We start from the raw sequence: 23,308 nt of genomic DNA, 5'->3' as shown, positions 1-23,308 counted from the left end.
CAATCAGATTCATTTTAAAAACAAAACACTGCCCTGGATTTGTTTGTTTTTGTTCTGTGTGTCTCTCTAGTTCACAGGAACATGAAACCAGTTTAAAAGTGAAACTAACCTGCAGGCACATTATATGATTGCTTTTTATCTATTTGTAATAATTTTTAAAAAGGAATCAGTTAACTTTCATGTAAACAGTCATTTCAGCAAAATTTTTTTTTCCTTTAGTGACCCTTTAAAGGTTCATATAAATGTCTACTGAGTATTGTCTAATAGTCAATGTAATTCTACTTAAAGTGTAACTAAAGGCATAACTTTTTTTCGTTTTGGATAGAGTGGAGAGGGATCAGAGCATCTGTTTGGTTCATATTGCTGTCTGTGTTACCTGTTGGAGAGAGATTCTCCCTTTCTATTCGTCCTGTTTACCATTATCATTGAAAATAAAATAAAATCCAAAATGTGTCCTTAGAACAGTAATAGAAGGGAAATCAAATGGGGACATAGAGGGCAAAAAAGACTGACATTGCTTGTAACCTTCACTTGCTCTATCCAAAACTAAAAAAAAAAATCTTTGCCTTTAGTTCTACTTTAAAGATGAATTTCATGTATGGTTTCTATGACATAGTTCAGCTTGAACCAATGTAAGTATGCATATTCCATACCTGTGGGAGTGTTGCCTTGCTGCATAGTAACCACAGGGGGTCACTCACTCAACATTGCCGCTATTCAGGAGAACACCTTGCCTTTTTCTCATCGAATGCACTTTCTTACTGTAGCAGGTGGAGATTGTGACATCACTGCCTTTCCTCCTCACCTCCAATCACAGAACCCTTCCTGGACGATCAACCGCCTGTGGTTATAATGCAGCAGGACAGTCATTCAACATGGGTTCCAGAAGGCTGCACCTATCAGTGTAGTAGAGTGATACTCTACCATATTGTCAGGATCCTCCCAGATTCCAGTCGGCAGCTGGCTCAGCCTCTCAGCACCCCATTGAGAGCCGGAGCCAGCTGTTCCTGCCCCCTCCCCTGCCCAACACTCAAGTGAGCAATGCAGGGCAGAGCAGAAAGCAGTGACTGACAGTCATGCTGCAGCAACAGTCATGAGATCGCTCAGTTCTCAGGCTTAGAGATGGCAGGGGACAGCTGCAGCATCAGAACAGTGCTGCAGCATGAAGGTGAGTATATAGGTTTGTTTTATTAAACCCCCATCTTTCTCCTTTAAAGGTTCAATAAAGGTGTGGAGGTGCCGGCCAATAAGTACAATCTTATTCTTGTTTTTCAATACCCTATCTTGCTCTGGAGTACCTTATTTTGTCAACTATATTTTCGTGGTTGCATCAGAGTGAGTTAAAAAAAACAGAAAAATACATATTTTTTGTATTTTTACATGTATCTATCTAGTTCTCTGTACTACCAAAGAAAAGAGAAGGTACTGACACCAACTTAGTCTACCGCAACCTCTCTAATTCTCTGCACAGCAGAACTGGAAAATAAGGGGTCAGAAATATGGGCCATTTAAGACTTTATTGCTTGGAATATTGTTGTCAGTCTAACACTGTGAACATAATTAAAATAATATTTAACCTTTAAAATAACCTTGTTCTGTATTTATAAGCATTTAATACATTAAATTATTATTCAGTTATGTCCTCTTCAGCAGCTGGTGGGACTGCATGTTCCTTGCGCGTGCATTCATATTAAACTTGTATGATTTAATTTGGGCTGTCAATCAATGGGCTGAATACAGTACATGCCCTTATCGTCCTTAGCCTCTCAGTGCCACCTGGGTGTGTAGGCAAACAAAGAGGCTGCAAGTAGATGTGTAGTCGCTAGGTAGGGATAAGATATACATGTGCTCTAAATCCCAATAGCTTGTACACATACAGTATATAATCATTCCGGTTAACACTAAAAATTCGGAATGAACCCTCTACACACTGCTATACACCCTTTCTATCTTATTTCTCTGGCTATAGTAGCTCTCCTACAACTTGTGTCTATTTGCCCCATATTGGCACTATATCCACCGGAGCATTTTCATTTTGCAGAGAACAGTAGGGACTGGCCAGAGATGGGTTACTTTGATGTAGTTGACCAGTTTAAATATGTATTGCATTGTATGTGAACTAAAAATCAAAAAATGGTTGGAAAAAATTGCTTAGAAAGGGTGTATAGTAGTGTGCAGAGGGTTCTTTCAGAATTCTTATGCCGCGTGCACACGGTCGGAATTTCCGACAACAAATGTTCTATTGGAGCTTTTTGATGGAAATTCCAACCGTGTGTAGGCCAGATCCACAAAAGGGATACGCAGGCATATCTGCTGATACGCCGTCGTATCCCTGTTTCTATCTATGCGGCTGATTCATAGAATCAGTTACGCATAGATATCCCTAAGATCCGACATGTGTAATTGTTTTACACTGTCGGATCTTAGGATGCAGTACCGCGGCCGCCGCTGGGGGGAGTTCGCGTCGTAAACCAGCGTCGGGTATGCAAATTAGGAGTTACGGCGATCCACGACGGTTTTCCGCGTTCGCCACGTCGCCGCTAGTATAGTTTCCCGACGTTTTTTTTGCTGCCCTAACGTTAGTCAGCAAGTGTATTGCTGTCTAAAGTATGGCCGTCGTTCCCGCGTCGAAATTTAAAAATCAACGTTGTTTGCATAAGCCGTCCGGGAATACGGAATTACGCTACGCGCGTCGCCGTTCGAAAAATGACGTCATGGCGCGCAAAGCACTGCAGGAGTTCGGAAACGGAGCATGCGCAGTACGTCCGGCGCGGGAGCGCGCCTAATTTAAATGGGACTCGCCCCATTTGAATTGGCCCGCCCTGCGCCGGCCGGATTTAGGATACACCGCCGCAAATTTCCAGGTAAGTGCTTTGTGGATCGGGCACTAACTTGGAAAAATTGCGGCGGTGTAACTTAAATCTGAAAAGTTAAGTTGCGCCCGGGCTTCGTGGATCTGGCCCACAGTGTATATATGGGCATCTCTGTTCTGCAGTGGTTACTGGGCTGCTTTCGAACTGATCCGCAGATACAGAGCAGTGCACCTGCGGGTTACCTGCACTGAGTCATAGACTTCTGTTATTACCTGCGAGTTTGGTGAGCTTTCTGAAAGTGCACCAAACCTGCAGAGTATAATAGAAGTCTAATGCAAAGTGCAGGAAAGCCAAGCGTACACTGCGTTGCACCCGCAGTGCGAGTAAACCACAGCACATCAGTGTGAAAGGGGGGTCCGACCAATTGGACCCTTCATTCACCTCTAAGTAGTGGCAGACATAAACCCACTTGTGTCCTACCTCCAATCCGACCTGCTGGAAAAAAAAAAAGAGTATAGCAGAGCAGACATGGGCATGCCATCCACCCGCTCCGCTTATTGTGGCCCGCGACTGGTTACCAAGTCACTTAAGTGGCCCTCGCTCTTCAAAAGGTTGGGCACCCCTGACTTAAGACTACACTTTGGTAAATGGAGCTTTGGCGCCAACAGTGACTGTCCTCTGCTTTTCTCTCTTTCAAAAGTTACCAAAGTAAAGAAATGAACAAATCACATCATGATATTTATTTTAAACTTTCCATAATGTGATATTGCTAGTGGCGTTAGTAGTGGATGTCTGACAATTTATGATGTTGATGTTTATGCTTGGCAAGATTATTTTGGCCGGATCCACTTGTATAATTTATTGGATTTGCACAATTATTTAAGCATATGTAAAATAAAGCATTTTCTTACAGTGTTCTAAGAAGGCGGCACATGAAAACCTGCCAAGTTGACATGAATACCCTTCTAGACAGCTTAACAAGCAGACATAGTTATTGATAGACATTCTTATTTTTACACAGTTAATGTGTTGTGTGTTCTGGTTATATAGTCAATGCAGGAGGCACAGTGCACTATGGGGCTGGTATTTGCTAAGAAACATTGCCCAGGCTGTGGTGTTTGTTGGAGGACAGCCAGTGGCGTGGAAGCTCATGGTCATCTCTGGATTTCATGCTGCATGGCATGATAAATTGCGGTTTACATGCAGTATTACAGAGTGTCTGCTTATGTCAGTTCCAAGAGCGTTTCCTTTGGCAAAGGTATAGTCTAGATTGAAGGGATTTTCCAGCTTTATGGATATAAGTGTCACTGTCTACATGGAGTTGTGTAGGTATCATTTTTGGTGAGTCAGTGACCACAATGCATCACCCTTGTTTACAGCAAAAAATACTTCCCATTGACACTTTCCATGCTCAAATTCTTCAAGATAAAAAGAATATTTACCATGTGAACGCATTCATGATAACATTTAGAGGTTGACGTTATACTGTTGAGTCAGAAAGTTTGAGGGAGTGTGAAGTACGTCTGAGTCCACCTAAATTATAAAAATAGTTTACTTTTCTAAGCTGGGAGAAAACAAATGATCTCAAACATTTTACTGTATAGGGCATTTGTTTAGGTTGAAAAGCAAAGCATCGTTCTTATTGCGGTTTGTTTATCTCTTTTACTTTGATCTTTGCTTTGAAATATTTGTTTTGATTAACATTATTCTTTGCTTGCGACTGTAGCGATGTCTTTGCAACACAGTGCATTGATATGCTAGCGTGGGAATGTTGAATGGCCCATGCTGTTCTTTCATGGCAGATTACATATAAAGGGGTTCATTTACAGAAGGCTGTTTTCTTTGCATGGGGAATTTTCACTTTGCAGGAGAATTTTGAAGTCGCCTCAAGTCGTCCCAAGTCGCGCTGTTGAGAAAAACAATGTAAGTGAATGGGAGCGGTTTTAATACACACGACTCGAGTCGCTCCGACTTCAAAAGAAGTTCCTATACTACTTCAATCCGACTTGTAGGCGATTTGTACCCATTGATTTCAATGGAAGTCGCCTCCAAGTCTGATCACTGTCTTAACTGAAGCGACTTTCCAGGAAGATAACATACATTTCTCAGGCAAACCTCTCCCTCCCCCTCCCTCCTCTAGAGCTGATTGTTTTTTGATTGGCCACTGGAAAGTCTCCTGTCCTGGAGATGACTTCAAGTCGTGTTGTAAATTGCCCCAGATCGCCCTGTGGTTCATGCTCAAGTCGTGTCGGAGTCGCCTCTGAAAGTCGCGCTGGAAGTCGTGTCGCCCCAGTGTGAACCGACTCTAAAAAGTGTGAGATGGAGTTGGGTTTCAATTTACTAGTGTATCTAAATCTGCTAGTGCATCTAACACTCCCCTCCCTTCAGATTAACAATGTGGCTGTACTAAAGGTACCCCTGTACTCCTTCATCCAGAGTGGGGGCACTCTAATACAGATGGTGTGGTACTGGCCAAAACACCAGGTGAAAACAGATAGAAAAAAATGAATGCAACCACCACATCAAAGGATTGGTAGGCTGCAATAAACAACATTTTTGGTTTTAACTACTGCCCGCCTGTAGGACGTCATATGATGTCCTGGACTTTCAGTGGTTATACCAGGATGATGCCTGCAGCTACAGATATCATACCACTATCTTTTTTTTCTGGTAGCGGTGCACTTTTATGTAAAGATATCCTAACGGCTAAACACCCTCCTGCCATCTTCCAGTGCCTTTCCGGGCTCTCCCATCCCACCAGGAAGCCCAGGACTGAAGCCACCAGTTCAGCCGGCTTACCATAGAGATGACAAGGACCGAAATGTCCTTGAGCATATCTATGGTATAAGAAACCAGAACCGACAAGGATTTTTGCCACTTTTGCTTCCACCAGGTTGTAAACAAGCCATTACTGGCTTGTAAAAGCATCTGATTAAACTAATCTCGGTTTGATCAGATGTTTTTAATGGCAGAGGAGAGAACTGGGGTCTAATAGATAATAATAAAGGCAAAAGCATACGTAAGTCCCGCAGGCATATGTTTGCATTACACTAACTAAATTTGCGTTTAAAAAAATGCTGCACAAATACAGAGTGACATAAAAAATTGCAACACCCACCATTTTATTCTCTAGGGCCTTTGGTTATAATAAAAAATATAAGGCTTGGGGGTTCTAAATAATTTAATGATGATTTTTACATGTATGAGAGGAATGTCAGAATTTGCCCGGTAGGGAAGTAGTTAATACTGCTTTAACACAAGTCTGCTAATGCATTCTATCATCATTCTTTTAATATTGACTGTTCAAGCCCTGAAACAAGAGGGCAGGCTTTTTTCCCACAAAACACATTGACTGTATATTTTTCTCCGAACCATTATTTCATAAAGACCTTTAGGTGAAATTAACTTTTGTAACAGGTGCTCCTCAGTACATATCCAACGATTGGATGATGGAAGTCAGCAAAGTTTAACCTCCAATAAACTAAAGCCTCATACACACGATCAGACTTTTGTCCGAAGGGTGTGTGCCTGGATTGTGTCTTGCATACAAACGGCGCGCAATTGTCTGCCAACAAACGCGAACATAGTGACGTACTAGATGTACTACATGTTTTTTAAGCTCTTTAGTGCCACCCTTTGGGCACCTTCTGCTAAGGTTGTGTTTAGTGAGCATTGCTTCCGATCATGCGTGTTTGTTTGGACCTTTGTCTGACGGACTTGTGCCCTGCTGGCACCCCTGGCTCCTTCTCCAGTTCCAAGCCATTTGCTATGGGGGCACTCCTAATACTGAGATGGGCTTCCTGTGTCTATAGACAAAGACAGCGTAGCCTCGTCCCCTGCTTCCTCATCACAGGATTTGACTGACAGTAGTGGGAGTCAATGGCTCCCTCTGCTTCAGCAAAGCCTGTGAGACCCGTAGAAGACAGAACTGCTACAGATGAGCACATCGCCGGATCAAGTGAGGTAAGTATAAGGGAGGGGGGGGTTGAGGGGGCGATACTGCTACCTAGACATTTTTTACCTTAATGCAGAGAATGCAATAAGATAAAACATGTTTAGGCTTTCGAACCATTTTCAAGTCAGCCATGATTAGTTTTTGTTTTGGTAATTAGACTTTAATAGGTAGATTCAGTGGTGTATACTTGCGGCGGTGTAGCTTAGCGTGTTTAGGCTACGCCGCCATAAGTTAGCTAGGCAAGTACTTGATTCTCAAAGTACTTGCCTGCTAAGTTACGGCGGCGTAGCCTAAAGCGGGCGGGCGTAAGGGCGCCTAATTCAAATGTGTCTAAGGGGGCGTGTTTTATGTTAATCGGGCTTGACCTTACGTTTTTGTCATTTTTTTAAACTGCGCATACGCCGGGCGCCTACATTTCCCAGTGTGCATTGCGGCTAAGTACGCCACACGGGCCTATTGATTTCGACGTGGACGTAAACGACGTAAATCCCTATTCACGGACGACTTACGCAAACGACGTAAAAATTTCGAATTTCGAACCGGGAACGGCGGCCATACTTTAACATTACTATTCCATCTACAAGATGGAATAACTTTAGGCCTGATATTGCCTTACGGAAACGGCGTAAATGTACTGCGGCGGCCGGGCGTACGTTCGTGAATCGGCGTATCTACTAATTTACATATTCTACGCCGACCGCAATGGAAGCTCCACCTAGCGGCCAGCCTCAACATTGCAACCTAAGATAGGACGGCGCAAGCCATCCTATCTTAGATATGTTTAAGCGTATCTCTGTTTGAGAATACACTTAAACATAGGTCGGCGTAGATTCTGAGTTAGGTCGGGTTATCTACTGATAAGCCGGCCCAACTCTTTGTGAATCTACCTATAAGCCATTAGACTTTAAAGTTTAAGGCTATAGGTCTGGCTATAGATTTATCAGTGTTGTTTAAGACAAAAGGTCCAGATACAAAAGCAATATGGGTACAAATAAGTGCAGTCGTTGATTTAAAGGGGTTGTGAAGTCAGAAGACTTTTTCATTAAGATAAAAAAAAACATCTAGGCCAACATCTCCAAAATTAGGCATAAACCCTCTAAGAGAGTCACGAAAACAGGTGTCCACTGGAAGATTTCCTCTCACTTCCTGTTCTGAAGACAACTGTGTCATTTTTATTTCCAAATTTTTTTTTGCCCCAGGTCACAAAGGCAAATAGACAGAGTGAATCTCTTAATTGGAAAACAATAAAAACCTGACAGAGGTTCTAACCCTTTTCCACTCTAACTAAAGCTAAATAAAACCTAAAGGCATAGTTTACTTTACCAAAAAAAAACTGTCTATGCAGGTAAGTGGTACAGTAAAAATAAACCGTGTAGCTTTGACCAAAGTTAAACAATTGCCCTTGCTATACGTGTAGGCCATATATGTACCTCCCAAAGCCTGATGGAAAAACTCCCACAGATGGCGTCATATTGTCTTGCCTTGTTGCTAGGACGTAGCTATGACACTCCAATTTATACCCCCAATATTACAGGAGTAAGCTCTCAAACCCTAGCACGTGTGGCCCACTATCATCTCTATCACAGCATGGCTGAGCTCAGTTCTACTGTAGCAAAGGAGTGAGAATGTATGCAAAGGGGTTTGAATAAGATGGGAGTGTTTTAGCAATGTCCTAGCAACAATGTAGGGTGAGATCCCTGTGAGATTTTTTAGTCGTTCTTTTAGAGGTATGGAAAGAGAACTATAGGAAGTCCATTATTTAACATTGGTCAAAGCTGCACAGTTTGGGCCAGATCCACGTAGCACATCGTAATTTTCGGCAGGCGTAGCGTACCGTAGTAACGCTACGCCGCCGCAACTTTGAGAGGCAAGTGCTGTATTCACAAAGAACTTGCCTCTAAAGTTGGGCGTGTTTTATGTTAATTTTACTTAACCCGACGTAAATGATTTTTTTTTTCTGAACGGCACATGCGCCGTCCGTGGGGGTATCCCAGTGCGCATGCTCCAAATGAACCTGCAACAAGCCAATGCTTTCGACGTGAACGTCATTCTACGCAAAGCCCTACTCGCGAACGTTTTACGCCAACGACGTACACAACGGAAAATTCTACGCTGGCCCTACGCCCATACTTAACATTGGCTGCGCCTCATATAGCATGGGTAACTTTACGCCGGAAAAAGCCTTACGCCGGCCTGACGTACGTTTGTGGATTCACGTATCTAGCTAATTTGCATACTCGACGCGGAAATCGACTGAAGCGCCACCTAGCGGCCAGCATAAATATTCACCTTAGATTCGACGGCGTACTAAGACGTACACCAGTCGGATCTAGCCCAGCTTCAAGTGTATCTTGTTTTGTTGATACAAAACAAAGATACGCCGGAGCAACCTAGCAGTTATGGTATGTCAAGGGGGCGCACTGTGCAGTGTTGTCACGGTAGTGCCCCTAAAGCCTCATACACACGATCGGATTATCTGACAAGAATTGTGTGATGACAGGCTGTTGTCGGAAAATCCGACTTTTTGTACCCTCCATCGAACAATTCGACCTGCTTAGATTTCCACTAAGTCTGAACTTTTCCTTAGGCATGTTATTGGTCAGTGTGTCTCTCTGTAAGGCCAGACAGGCCTGTACATACTTTCTTTACTTGTCCTTTGATACAGGCACTGCTCCTGCAGTAATATGTCTCCTTTAGAAGGAGCCCCTGGGTAAATGAAGCCTCAAACCTGATCAGGGACACTTTCACTGCTGAAACAGGCACTATCTGCATATTTTCATAATGATCAAACATCTGTTGGTCACAACATATGAGAAAGTGGGACCACCATATTACCACTATATAACTCCACAAAGAACTATGTGGGCCTTGACTTTGAACTAATATGATTTTCCTGGTTGTCATAGGCAACACTTCTAGGTAGATTCAGTAAGAGTTAGGCCGACTTATCAGTAGATAAGCCGACTTAACTCAGAATCTACGCCGACTTATGTTTAAGCGTATGCTCAAACAGAGATACGCTTAAACATATCTAAGATACGACGGCTTGCGCCGTCCTATCTTAGATTGCAATATATTTCGGATGGCCGCTAGGTGGCGCTTCCATTGCGGTCGGCGTAGAATATGTAAATGAGGAGATACGCCGATTCACGAACGTACGCCCGGCCGAAAGCAGTACTTTTACGCCGTTTACGTAAGAGATAGGCCGCGTAAAGTTAGAGCTAGGCCCTATTGGAATAGTAATGTCAAGTATGGCCACCGTTCCCGCGTCGAAATTCAAATTTTTGACATTGTTTGCGTAAGTCGTCCGTGAATCGGGATTTACGTTGTTTACGTCCACGTCAAAATCAATAGGCCCGTGCGGCGTACTTAGCCGCAATGCACACTGGGAAATGTAGGCGCCCGGCGCATGCGCAGTTCGCAAAAAAATGTAAAAAACGTAAGGTCAAGCCCCATTAGCATACAACACGCCCCCCTCAAACACATTTGAATTAGGCGCCCTTACGCCCGCCGATTTAGGCTACGCCGCCGTAACTTAGCAGGTAAGTACATTGTGAATCATGTACTTGCCTAGCTAACTTACGGCGGCGTAGCTTAAATGCCTTAAGCTACGCCGCCGCAAAGTTAGGCATAGGTACTTGAATATAGCTATTCTTTTTTTCCTTGCTGCACTCATATTCAGGTTGCACAGTTTAACATATTTAGGAGAGTTCACAGTTCTTGGGCACAAAATATTTTTTTGTGACAAAGTACTTTTGCAAACTTAAAACTTTTTTTTCTCAAATTTCCTTTGCAGTTCTTTTTGGCAGCAGTTTTGGCAAGAAATGCAGATGTTTCCCTCATCTACTTATGAACTGCTATCACACATTTTGACCTTGTCTGACTTTAAAATTATTCATGTTAAAAAACGTAGCCAGATAAACTAATTGGATGCACACTTCATATTATTATTGCAGTACTTTCAAATTACAATACCACTGCTTAGATGCATGCCAGGAACTGAGGTGTGATTATTACTATTTAATAAGCTCAAACAAATTGCTTTGCAAGTTGCTACCAGCTATTACTGTGCTTAAGATTTCAATAAAATTGAATATTAGAAGCGGAAGTTCCCACCTCATATGGCCATATAATGTGGAAATGACAGCATGCCTAAAGCGTATCCTGACTCCAAAATCTTACCAGAAAAGAAAGAATGATTAAAAGGTTCTGTAAAGTGTGAACTTTCTAGAAGAGTAATCAAATAAAGTCATAGAAAGTGAAAAGTCTCTTTCATACTATAAGTAATTCAAAGTACCTTTTTGCCTGTGATGTGCACATTTAAAACAGAACTCCAGACAAAGATAACAACATAAAAAGAAAGAGCCACTTAAAAGATAAAATGGCAAAACCAGCTTTTGCTGCAATATTCAACTTAAATACAAAATAACTTACATTTCCAAATAAGTCAGTATTACCCTTGTACCAACTGACGAGAACAGGCAATCTCCGAGTAAATTTAATAAAGTGTGGTCAGCATGGATAGACGCATGTGGGTAAGGGAACGAGGTTGGGTGATCCAAGGTGAACGGTTGGGATATTCTCCTCTGGGCATTGGGGGTCCCTCCCACCCATGCTATAAGCTTACAGTGTCCCACAGGGTGTCACCGGAGTTGGTGACCATCCCCCCCCCCCGTGACATGAAGTCAACAACCGGTTAGGCCTGGGGGTAAGCTAATGAATATGGGTCCAGATAGCTGTCCTTCTTGAGCAAACCAGACTAGGAACGCTCCCCTGCAGGATTGACTGTTATATGTACGGTTGTTGACATTCTTTTACTGTGGATTGACTCTGTAGAAGATATCTATGTTTAATGGAATGTATGCCTATAGCTGACTATGCTGTAAATAAAAAATTTCTGTTAAAAAAAGAAAATACAGAATATTCTATTGCAGTACATTTTTCTGCCACTAGATATCCTCAGTCTGATGGCCAGCATTGTTCAAACCACTGCCTCTGAGCACAGGTCAACCCGGAACCAGTGAACAGGTGAAAGGGCACATTCTGCTCTATTTTCCTAACACATGCTTCTTATCAGCACATGAACTGTTGCTTGTGCTGCTGCTTCTTCTTACATTCCAGCCCTACTGTACAGGGACTGCAAGAGGTTGATACAGGGTCAAATTCAGGTACTTACACTGCTTGCATTTAAAACATGCATATAATTATGTATTAATGAATATAGAACTACATTAGTTTGTTTCTTATATATGCCCGGAGTTCAGCATTAAATGTTTACATATTGTGAACAAACAATAAAATTAATTATGAACAGGCCCTGACTGACCCCTGTAGCTGCAGGAATTGTGTAGAAATGTATTTTCAAAGCTAACGCAGGACACTAAAATTACAGTTCCTGTTCCCTAATTTCAGAGTCTCTGTTTTGGTCTTTGAGGATGAATTACTTTTCAATGCATGCAGCTACAGAGGTAATTGAGGGCTTGTTTAATGGTCCTTTTTAATACTTGTTAAGACTAATTAAGTACTTTGAGTGCACATGCTCCAAAACCATGTACTTAAAGTCCATTTTCAAACTAAATGACTGGCTGTGATGGTAAACAAGAACTGTTCCTAAACTCATCTGCAGAATGAAGTGCAATTTCTGCTACTAAAAGCTAGTTTTCTAAACTACAATGTCTATCTCTGTTGGAATAAGCTCTAACTATTATCTATACCAGTGGTCTCCAAACTGCGGCCTGGGGGCCTGATGCGGCCCTTTGCATGCTTTTATCTGGCCCTTGGGGCACTATTTCATGCACTGATACCAACAATCAGGCTTAATTCCCCCCAACTAATGCCCCTGTAGGAGTACAATTCCTCCCAATGACACTAATGTTGGAGCACAATTCCTCCCAACGACACCAACAATGGAGCCACAAAAACACCAATGATGGGGTATAGTTCCTCCCACTGGTACCAATAATGCAGAAAAATTACTCCCACTGTATCAAATGATGGGGCATTATTTTTCCCCACTGATGCTGGGACATTTTCTACTCCCAATGACCACCGTCTGGCCCCCCTAAAGTCTAAAGGACAGTAAACTGGCCCTTTGCTTAGAAAGTTTTGAGACCCTTGATCTATACAATGGGATCCTAAAGGGACTAAAAGAAGCAGACAGTGGTTCATCAGAAAGAACAGGCATCACACAGCACTATGTGTTCTGGTTGTGTTTTCCTGACCAGGACTCTGTAGGTTTGGACATCCCATTCCTTTCTTAGCTAGAAGAGATCTTGCAGTAGACCAGGTGATCTGATCTATCTCCTGCGCCATGTTTTACATTTTTTCTAGATTTTTTTTTTTTTTTTTAAACTAACATTGATTAGGGCACATTAAAAGTCCATACAGTGCAGCCAAACTGTTATTAGGTAAAAGTATGACTACTTTTGATATGCCCCAAAAAACAATAATGACACACAAATTATCTAAAACAATAATGAAGCAATTTAATGCTGGTAGCTGCTGGGTCACTCCATTTTTTATATTTAGCGTTTAGGGGCAGCACAGGGTATTTTTGATTTGTAATAGCACAAAAACATGCAAACTGATGAGCTTACAATTGAGTTACACAGGGTTAACCACTGCTTCTTTCAGCCTCTGAAATTCATATTTGATAAGTTCATCTTGAAATTAAGTAGTTAAATATGCAGAGAGCTTCATGTGTGGTACAAATGTTCTTTCCTTGCCCCTGTGAGATTCACAGTGTTTCAAGCCAACTAAAGGTTTCAGGATTGAATTAGGATATAGTTGTTGAATCACAGCCAATGAAAACCTAATTTCCGCCCACTTGTACATTGTAAATTCCACAAAATAGCAGTCTGGAGATTATAACTCAGTCTAATGCCCAAATATTACTTTATTGCTCTTTATCATTTGAATCAGACAGCCAGTGCCATTTTCGTGTCAAACTCATCACTTGCTCTAGCAAATAACATTGAAATGTGATCATTTGAATTGTTCAGGCTCTGCTGTTTTATATAATTCCACCCAGTAAACGTGTTTCTATAGATCCCAAAGGGTCAGTTGAAATTACTGCACTGTAGCTGAAATTACAGCAAATATACAAAAACTTTGTATTGTTAGCACAAGTAGAAAAGGGTGAATTATTAGTAGAGCGATCCTTTAAATCAGGGGTAGGCAACCTTTCAGAGGTTGAGATCTTCCTGGGTAACATGTAGGAAACCAAAGATCCCCGGCGTTAAAATAAATAAATTGAGCTATCAATTTTCACAAAGCACTTGCGCCGACGTATCTCCAGATACGCCACGTAAGTGCAAATATGCGCTGTTGTATCTGTGCGCTGTACCCACAAACTAAGATACGCCTAAAAACAGGCTTAATCCCGCCGACGTAACTTGCCTACGCCGGCGTAGGGTGGGCGCACATTTACGCTGGCCGCATGGTGGCGCTGCCATTGATTAGCCATTCAAATATGCAAATGAGGAAAATACGGCGATTCACGAACCTGCGCCCGTTCGACGCAGGCTACGAGAGGTGCCCGTAAGTTGTACGTCCGGCGTAAAGTTAAGCCCCATAAAGGAGGCGTAACTCAGCAGCAGACATGTAAAGGTCTGCATCAGGGAACAGAAGCCGGCGGTTTTTACGTAGTTTACCTTGGACGTGTATCTGGATGGGCGTAGATTACATTCATGGCGTAGGCAGTGATCCAGTGTATCTTAGGTAGTTGTTCCGACGTGGTTATGAGCATGCACACGGGGATGCGTCCACGACACGACGCATGCGCAGTTCGTTCAGCGTACTTGTCTGGCTCTCAAACCATCATTTGCACGGGTCACGCCTCATTTGCATGGGTTTGCATGGCTCACGCCCACTTCCACCTACGCCAACTTACGCCTTCGAAACCCAGCGCAGTTTAGGCAGCATTGGCTTTGTGAATTCCATGCTTGCCTCTCTGCGCTGCGTCGGCGTAGCGTACAGGAGATGCGCTACGGCGGCATAAATGTGCGCCGCTGTCTGTGAATCCGGGCCACAGTGTGTCACAGTAGTGTCTTCTGTCCAGCTTCAACTCACTCCCTCCACCACAGCAGTTTCCCCTGCCATCCCCTCATCCACTATGGTGTCCTCTGCCTCCTTTGAAATCATCCCCCCTACCTAGTAATATACCATGCAGCCCCCATCAGTAGTGTCCTGTGCCCACCATTGTAGTGCCCTCTGACCCCCATAGCAGTGTCTTCTGACATCCCTCTCCACTGTAGTGCCCTATCCCACCCCCCATAGCAGTGTCCTCTTCACACACCCCCCCACACACACACACAGTGGTGTCCTCTGCCCCCTCTGTAGTAAGCACCCGTGAATTCTCAAAAAACTATGGTACCGAAATGACCCATAGGCAACTGTTCAAAGGCTAAGTTCACCCTTGTGGAAAAAATTATGATTGCACATTTTTTTGCTGCAAAAAAAGTGCATTTATTATTTTTGGCACAGGAGCCTGCAGACCATTGCACTTGCAATGAGTGAGTCATGTGTGCAATACCCAGGCTCTTCTTACAGCTGAGCCTGTACCTCTGTATGGAGACAACAGGAATCAGATAACAAAACATAACAATAATAACATAGGGCCAGATTCACAAAAGAGATACGACGACGTATCTCCTGATACGCCGTCGTATCTCTGTTTCTATCTATGCGACTGATTCATAGAATCAGTTACGCATAGATATCCATAAAATCCAACAGGTGTAATTGTTTTACACTGTCGGATCTTAGGATGCAGTCGTCGTTTTTGGTGCCCTAACTTTACACAGCAATCGTTCCGTCGTTCCCGCGTCGAAATTTAAAAATGAACGTCGTTTGCGTAAGCCGTCCGGGAATACGGAATTACGCTACGCACGTCGCCGTTCGAAAAAATGACGTCACTGTGCGCAAAGCACGGCGGGAATTGCGAAACGGAGCATGCGCAGTAGGTCCGGCGCGGGAGCGCGCCTAATTTAAATGGCACACGCCCATTTGAATTGGCTCGCCTTGCGCCGGACGTATTTACGATACACCGCCGCAAGTTTCCAGGTAAGTGCTTTGTGGATCGGGCACTAAAACTGGAAACTTGCGGCGGTGTATCGTAAACGGGTTACGTTACACTGCCGCAAATGTATGTGAATCTGGCCCATAGTAACAATATGTAATAACAAAATATAAAATAATACTATACAGGTATAATAGGATCAGGAAGCATTCCAGCTGCAGCACTACCTTCCTTGCCTTATCACACTGGGGCTTTCTGCACACAGGGCCAGATTCTCAAAGGCGTTACGACGGCGCAACACCATTAGCGCCGTCGTAACACCTCATCTGGCCCCGGGTATCTATGCAACTGATTCTCAGAATCAGTTGCGCATAGGTACCCATTAGATCTGACAAGCGTAAGGCTGTTACGCTGTCAGATCTTAAAAGTAATTTTTTTTCCCGCCGCTAGGTGTCGCATCGTCGCTTTTCCCCGTCGTCTATGCAAATTAGGTAAGTACGGCGATTCCCGAACATACGCGAGGTCGACGCAGCGAATTAACGTCGTTTGCGTAGCGTACCCGACGCGTAAGGTTGCCCCTGCTAATTAGCAGGCGCAACCAATGTTAACGATGGCCGTCGTTCCCGCGTCGAATTCAATAAAAATTACGTTGTTTGCGTAAGACGTCCGTGAATGGCGCTGGACGCCATTTACGTATACATCTAGGCAAATGACGTCGGGGCGACGTCATTTAGCGCAATGCACGTCGGGTAATTTACCCGACGGAGCATGCGCAGTACGCTCGGCGCGGGAGCGCGCCTAATTTAAATGGTGCCCTCCCCATTTGAATTGGGCGGGCTTGCGACGAGCAATCTAACGCTACACCGCCGCAAGTTTACAGGTAAGTGTTCTGAGAATCAGGATGTAAACCTGTAGACCTGCGGCGGTGTAACGTAGATCTCATATATTACGCTGCCCAGGAGCAGCGCGAATGTATGAGAATCTGGCCCACAGTGTCTCACTGCCACCTTGTGGCCTAGGATCAGCCTTCTTTCCAATGTCCTTCAATTTCTTTGTCATGATAGCGGTTGCCCCAAGAGAGGGGGAGACAAGGAGGCAGCGTGAAGTGTCTGAGCCGGGTAACAGGGTTAGGAATGTCTGTTAATGCGGTGTGGGAGCTCGGAGGTTTTGTGCCTGCTCACTGCTCATCAGGCCACACCCCCATAACTCTTGTTTAATTTTTCTGTAACGTAAAAAATGAAATCTACTTAATTTCAACTAGAATTTCAAACATTCTATTTGTATGTAAATCTTTTTGTTTACAGATTCATTTAAACTAAAAAGTCTGTAGTTCAAGTTTATTGTATTTTCAATTGCTTTCTCTCTTACCCGGCTGGTCATAAAAATTCTAGGATACCAGTCTCAACTGCCAATGTTTCAAAACGTTGTCAAGAACTTGCTGTTCTTGCGTGCATATGCTACATGATTTAACAGCTATTGATGAGCTTGAGTATACTTTGAGACAGCTGGGACATCCTCTGTTTGGGTTATGTGGGCTAAAAAAAATTGCATCTTCTGGAAACACTGGGCAAAAACTTATATAGTCTGAAAACTCTGGGCTCTTCGTCCTGTAGGTCGAACATAATACACTTTGGGGTGCTTTTCTACACTAATAATATGCATATGAGTGGAGAATGTACACCAATAAAATATGGAAGCACTTCTATTCTCGATCTCTAACAGCCATCTGGATTATTCCAGTGCCATCTGATCTCTTTCATTGTGAATATATTGAATTGCAGGGGGATTGATAGATAGGTTAGATAGATAGATAAAAAAAAAGAAATAACAGGCACTGACACATCTTTTGCTTTTCTGAAGCCTACAGATATTCATAATTGGAAACCCAGTCTCTGCGACCTCCCAGAATTTCTTGTTATATTCCTGTCATTGTATAATAGATTCATATTATTCATACCCCTTGAAATTTTCCTATTTTGTCACATTACAACCAAAAACGTAAATGTATTTTATTGGGATTTTATGTGGTAGATCAACAGAAAGTGGCACATAATTGTGAAGTGGAGGGAAAATGATAAATGTTTTTATCGAACCCCACCCCGCCGCCATCCGGTGCTTCTCCAGGCTCTCCCGCGCCATCGGGGGCCCGGAGAACGAATCGGCCGGCCCCGGCTCACGATGATTGAGATTTCTGACCGTCGGAGGCCCGGGCGCGACATTCTGACGTCATGCCCGGGTACCCGGAAGTAAACAAAGCCGCTGTCGGCATGAGATTGGTGAATTTTTTTCACAATCTCATGCTTTCAAGCCTGGAGGAGAGATGTGGGGTCTTATTGACCCCACATCTCTCAATAAAGAGGACCTGTCATAGTGATTCCTATTACAAAGGATGTTTACATCCCTTGTAATAGGAATAAAAGTGATCAAAAATGTATTTTTTTTTAAGTATAAAAAACGCCCCTGTCCCTGGTAGCTCGCGCTCAGAAGTGAACACGCATGTAAGTCCCAAAAATGTATAAAAGAACCGGGACGGCCGCACTCCAAAAATAAAAATTTGTTCCTTTTAATAAAAACTGGTCACAACATGGATGTCACAGCAAAAAATCAGGAAAAAGGGCTAACGCGTTTCGCACTCTCATACAGTCCCGCCCACATATGTAAACGCCATTCAAACCCCACATGTGAGGTATAGTCGCGTGCGTTAGAGCATGTGAAACAATGGTAACCTGTAAAAAAAATTAAAGTGTCGTCACTGGAGATTTTTAAGTACCGAAGTTTGTCGCTATTCCATGAGTGAGCGCAATTTTAAAGCGTGACATGTTAGGTATCTATTTACTCGGAGTAACATCATCTTTCACATTATACAAAAAAAATGGGGCTAACTTTACTGTTTTGTTATTTTTTAATTCATGAAACCGTTTTTTTTCCCCCCAAAAAAAGGCGTTTGAAAAATTATTGCACAAATACCGTGCGAGAAAAAAAAGTTGCAATGACCACCATTTTATTCCCTAGGGTGTCTGCTAAAAAAATATATAATGTTTGGGGGTTCTGATTTATTTTCTAGCAAAAAAAATTAGATTTTTACATGAAAGAGAGAAGTGCCAGAATAGGCCCGGTGGACAAGCGGTTAAAGAGTGTACAAAGTACAGGAGACCACTGGTGTCAGAGGAGGTTAGTAAGGATAGTTAGTAAGGATCTGCAGGGTGTATGGGTGACACAGCTTAGCGTCTTGGGACTATTTTACAATTCTTAAACTTGTCCTTTAACTTACTGCAAATTACTAAAGGAAACACTTTTCTTAGAAGCTTTGCATGTTGACCATTGGATTTTTTTTTCTATGCGGTCAGCTTTTGGCATCCATAAATGTCAGACCTAAGAAGGGACAATTTTGTATTTTTTATGTGTAGATAATTTAGAAGAAACCAATGGCAATACCTTCTGATCTATGTTTGTTTCCTTTTTTCTATTTTTCACAGGAAACTAATTAGTTTTTCCCATCACTTCCAACAGAACTACCTTGTATGAATTGGGTGTTAGAGACATCCAAAATAACGGGACAGTGTAAATTGCAAACAAAACAAATTGCAAACATCTTCTAAATTTAGGTGATGTGTGTTTTCAGTTTTCTCATTTCCTTTACAACCCTAAAAAATGGCATGACAGATATAATACCAAAATATAAAAAAAAATTGTGGAAACAAATATTCATAGCTATAAAAACAAATAAAAAAAAAAAGTGGTAGTTTAAAGCATGACAAATAATAAGGCAGTCACAGCAGGGCATGCATCTGTCCAGAAATCTAATATTGTGGCGAATTTACAAAATGCTCCAATAGGGCATTGCCAAATGCTGATATCATGGCCCATGGACCTGCTTCCAAAATAAAATTGAAAGGAAGAAATATTTGTTTACTTCTAAAGGAATAGTCATAGTTACCAAGCTAAACCTTTAATTGGATTTATATTGTGAAGCCTAGTTTATAAATTATAGTGCACAGATTGTTTATTGAGCTAGCAGTTCTGGGCTAGTGTCTCCAGAATCTGTCAAATCTGCGCCATTGGATTAATATTGTAAATCTGAAAGATGTGAAGCTTTTTCCTAGTCCTAGTTTAGGAGCAGGAGGAGCTGAATGCTCGTTCAGTAAAGTAGTTTACACAGTATTGATAATGGAGTATAAAAAAGAACCTAAAACATTTTACATTTATGTGAGTTAGAATTTGTTTTTACACTTTAAGAAAGCTGTAATAGTTTCCTTTCAGAGTCAGTTTTCCAAAGCTATTTGGCTCTATGGTATCACAATTCTGTTTTACTAGTTGAAGGCAAAGGTGTGTTAAGAAAATACATTTGTCAAAGATATATTTCAGGGCTAGGCAGCAGAATTTTAATCATACAATCCATAGCATTCCTTTATATGGTTTTCAAGCCGAAACAAGGTATCATGGACAGAGCTGGTACAAGGATTTTTGACAACCCTCATTTTGCCACCCCCTGCATTGACTCCGTCCCTGATTTTTCATTTCAATTGAAATCTGAGGCTCCGTGCAAAAAATGGTAGCAGATGCTCTGGACTGATCATAGTCAAAATTTGAAATATTTGGCTGTGGCAGGATTCAATATGTTCACTAAAAGACTGGAGAGCAGTGCAATAGTGAGTGCCTGCAGGCAAAAGTGAAGCATAATGGAGTTTCTAATGGAGGCATGTGATTATTCTCAAATTTATACTGCAGTCGGACAATGACCCCAAACATACAGCTAATGAAATAACTATCTTCAGCGTAAAGAAGAACAAGGAGTCCTGGAAGTGATGATTAGGCCCCCACGGAGCCCTGCTATCAACACCATATATAGTCTGTATGTAACTACTTGAAGAGACAGAAGGATTTTAGGCAGCCTACATCCGCACAAGATATGTGGTTAGACGTTTGGAACAACCTACCTGCCGAGGTCCTTCAAAAACTGTGTGCAATTGTACCTAGAAGGACTGATGCTGTTGTGAAGACAAAGGGTGGTCACACCAAATATTGATTTGATTTGGATTTCTCTTTAGTTTATTTACTTCGAAATGTTAATAGTTTATTTTTATCAATTAACAACATTAATATTTCTGAAGCTTTCCTAATTTACAGTATTTTTTCACACCTGCCTAAAACTTTTGCACAGTACTGTATGTTCAGTGCATTTATGTTTATGGCCAGCTTCACATGCGTCATCTGAACTAGAAAGAAGATCTGGTCAATAACACCTCAGGATGAGAATTCTCCTTTACATTTCTGTAAACAAATTTTGCTGAAATGTATTAGTATTCAGTTCTGGTGCTACAACAATAAAAATGACACAACTTAGAAATTATCCAACTTCTTTCAATTTGCCCTTCACGTCACTTCTTGATATATAACTCTCTCTGTTTTTCTTTGGTGCATATCACAGACAGCTATCTTGACTGTTTCATATTTATTATTTAGTGTCTTTCATTTGGAAGAATCAATCATGTAATGGTCAAGTAGGATCACAAAGAACAAAATGTATCATGTGTAATAGTTTTCTTATGCAATTCTTTTCCTAAATGCATGTAATGACTCAACAAGATATTCCACATTAAACTGTTGTTGAGTCATTCAATATGTTATGTAAAGATTCTTATCCAGATGGGGATTTGCAGCTTTGTATTAATAATTTCCTAGGAAGTCTTACAAAACGCCAAAGAATACACTGTACCTTTTAGTGACCTTAAGACAGATATGATATGGGTGGGTTATTCTGTATGTGCGATGTAAAACTTGAATAATTAATGTAGAACGTTATTTCTGTTCCTTGCATTAATTTACAATATGCCGAAGATCAGCCTTGATTTTTTTTTGCATTGTGTTACAATGTACTTGTCATGATATGAAACCAGAACAGCTAAGGCAACCAAGGTACAATGATTAAAGAACAGTAAAATGACAGTATATTCTTTAAAATAAAGGATATAAGCAATTAGGTAACATAAAACTGTACATAGTACTGTTTTTCAGTCCATTAGCCAATATTTGTTGGTAATTGTACCAGAATATATTACCAAGCAATTTCCATATTTACCTACTTCATAGTCCACTGTATCCATAGTATTAGTGATTTGTTGCATTCATAATTATAAGTATATTCCTTCTGTGTTCTTACTCAGCATTGCAGAGTTTATCAGTGTCCGAACAAATATGTTTACTGTATCAATACAAAAAAAAGGATAATCAGTACATGTGGACATAATCCCTGTCAGCCAATTGAATAGAGACACGTGGTCCACTGAGTGAGTGAGTGAAAAACTTATATAGCGCAACACATGCGAACTGAATCTCCTCTGGGCGCTTGGTATCCATTCCTGAGTAAACTTTTTGACCTCAGAAGAGATAGGTTTTGATCTTTCTCCTGAAGGCCAGGTGGTTCCACTCCAATCGCCACTCTATGTCCTCAGCTTTCTCACGAAATGTAAAGCTTTGTTATGTTTTTCTACAAGACTCTTTTTAAAATCATTGCTCGGCGTTGATTGGGTAGATTGATAGCAGCACAGCCATTGGCTTCCGCCACTGTCAATCAAATCCAATGACGCGGCCACCGGGGGGCGGGACCGAGTCATACACTCTGTGTCTATGGACGCAGAGTGTATGACGGGAAGCGCGCCCGCAAGGTAACCCCCTTGGGAGAGAGCTTCCGAGAGGGGGATAGCTATTGCGGGGAGGAGCCAAGACAGCCACTCAGGGACCCCAGAACAGGAGGTTCGGGGGCCACTTTGTGCAAAATGAACTGCACTGTGGAGATAGGTATGACATTTTGTGTTTGTTATTTAAAAAAATTTAAATAATTAGACCTTTACAACCCTTTTAATTTCATTGGTCTGATATAATCTAGCATTACTTTAATGCAATATGTTCAACTAGACGACACAAGCCCTGTACACTCGGGCCAGAATCTCGTTTTTCCTGACGAGATTCTTGGCAAGAATCTCTTGCCGCTTGAGTGTACAGACACTACTCAGGCAAGAACGCGGTGACCTCCTCTCGTACGACGAGCATGCACTCGTCACATTCGATGCCGTCACCGCCATCTTGCTGCACCCTACCTATGCCTAGGAAGCTACAGCGCATGCGTCAGTCATTTCGAGCATGCGCAGGTTTCCACGGCGACAGGTAAGTATACACACTCTCGGGTTTCTTGGCAGAAAACACTGCCGAGAATCACGAGAAACTAGAGAGCAGGTTCTCTATTTTTCTCGTCGAGATTTTAGGCAGTTTTCTTGACGAGAAAGCAGTTTTATTGCTGGTTCTTGCAGAGAAAACCTAGGGTGTGTACGAGGCTACACTCAATATTCCTGATGCCAGGAAAGCTTTTTAGGAAAGTACACAGCACTTTATCTCTAGAAACATACATTTTATATCACTGTAAATAAATGTCATATTATGAAAAAAGCCAAATATGTCAGCAGAGATCTTGAAGCTAGTTGATTTAACAACATACTGAGTAGCTAACCAGTGGTATTTGATGTA

The 23,308-nt window shown here is 42.0% G+C and overlaps 1 protein-coding gene across 4 annotated transcripts in view; it reads left to right on the top strand.

Annotated features, from left to right (window-relative positions):
* Positions 1-23,308, top strand: part of LTBP1 (latent transforming growth factor beta binding protein 1) — a 447,138-nt gene that overhangs the window by 138,259 nt on the left and 285,571 nt on the right. The gene's annotated exons all lie outside the window — the stretch shown is intronic.

The sequence above is a fragment of the Rana temporaria genome, chromosome 4, assembly GCF_905171775.1.
Source record: "Rana temporaria chromosome 4, aRanTem1.1, whole genome shotgun sequence".
NCBI classification, from domain to species: Eukaryota; Metazoa; Chordata; class Amphibia; order Anura; family Ranidae; genus Rana; species Rana temporaria.
The sequence above is the reverse complement of the archived record's forward strand: the minus strand, read 5'-3'. Positions and strand labels throughout refer to the sequence as shown.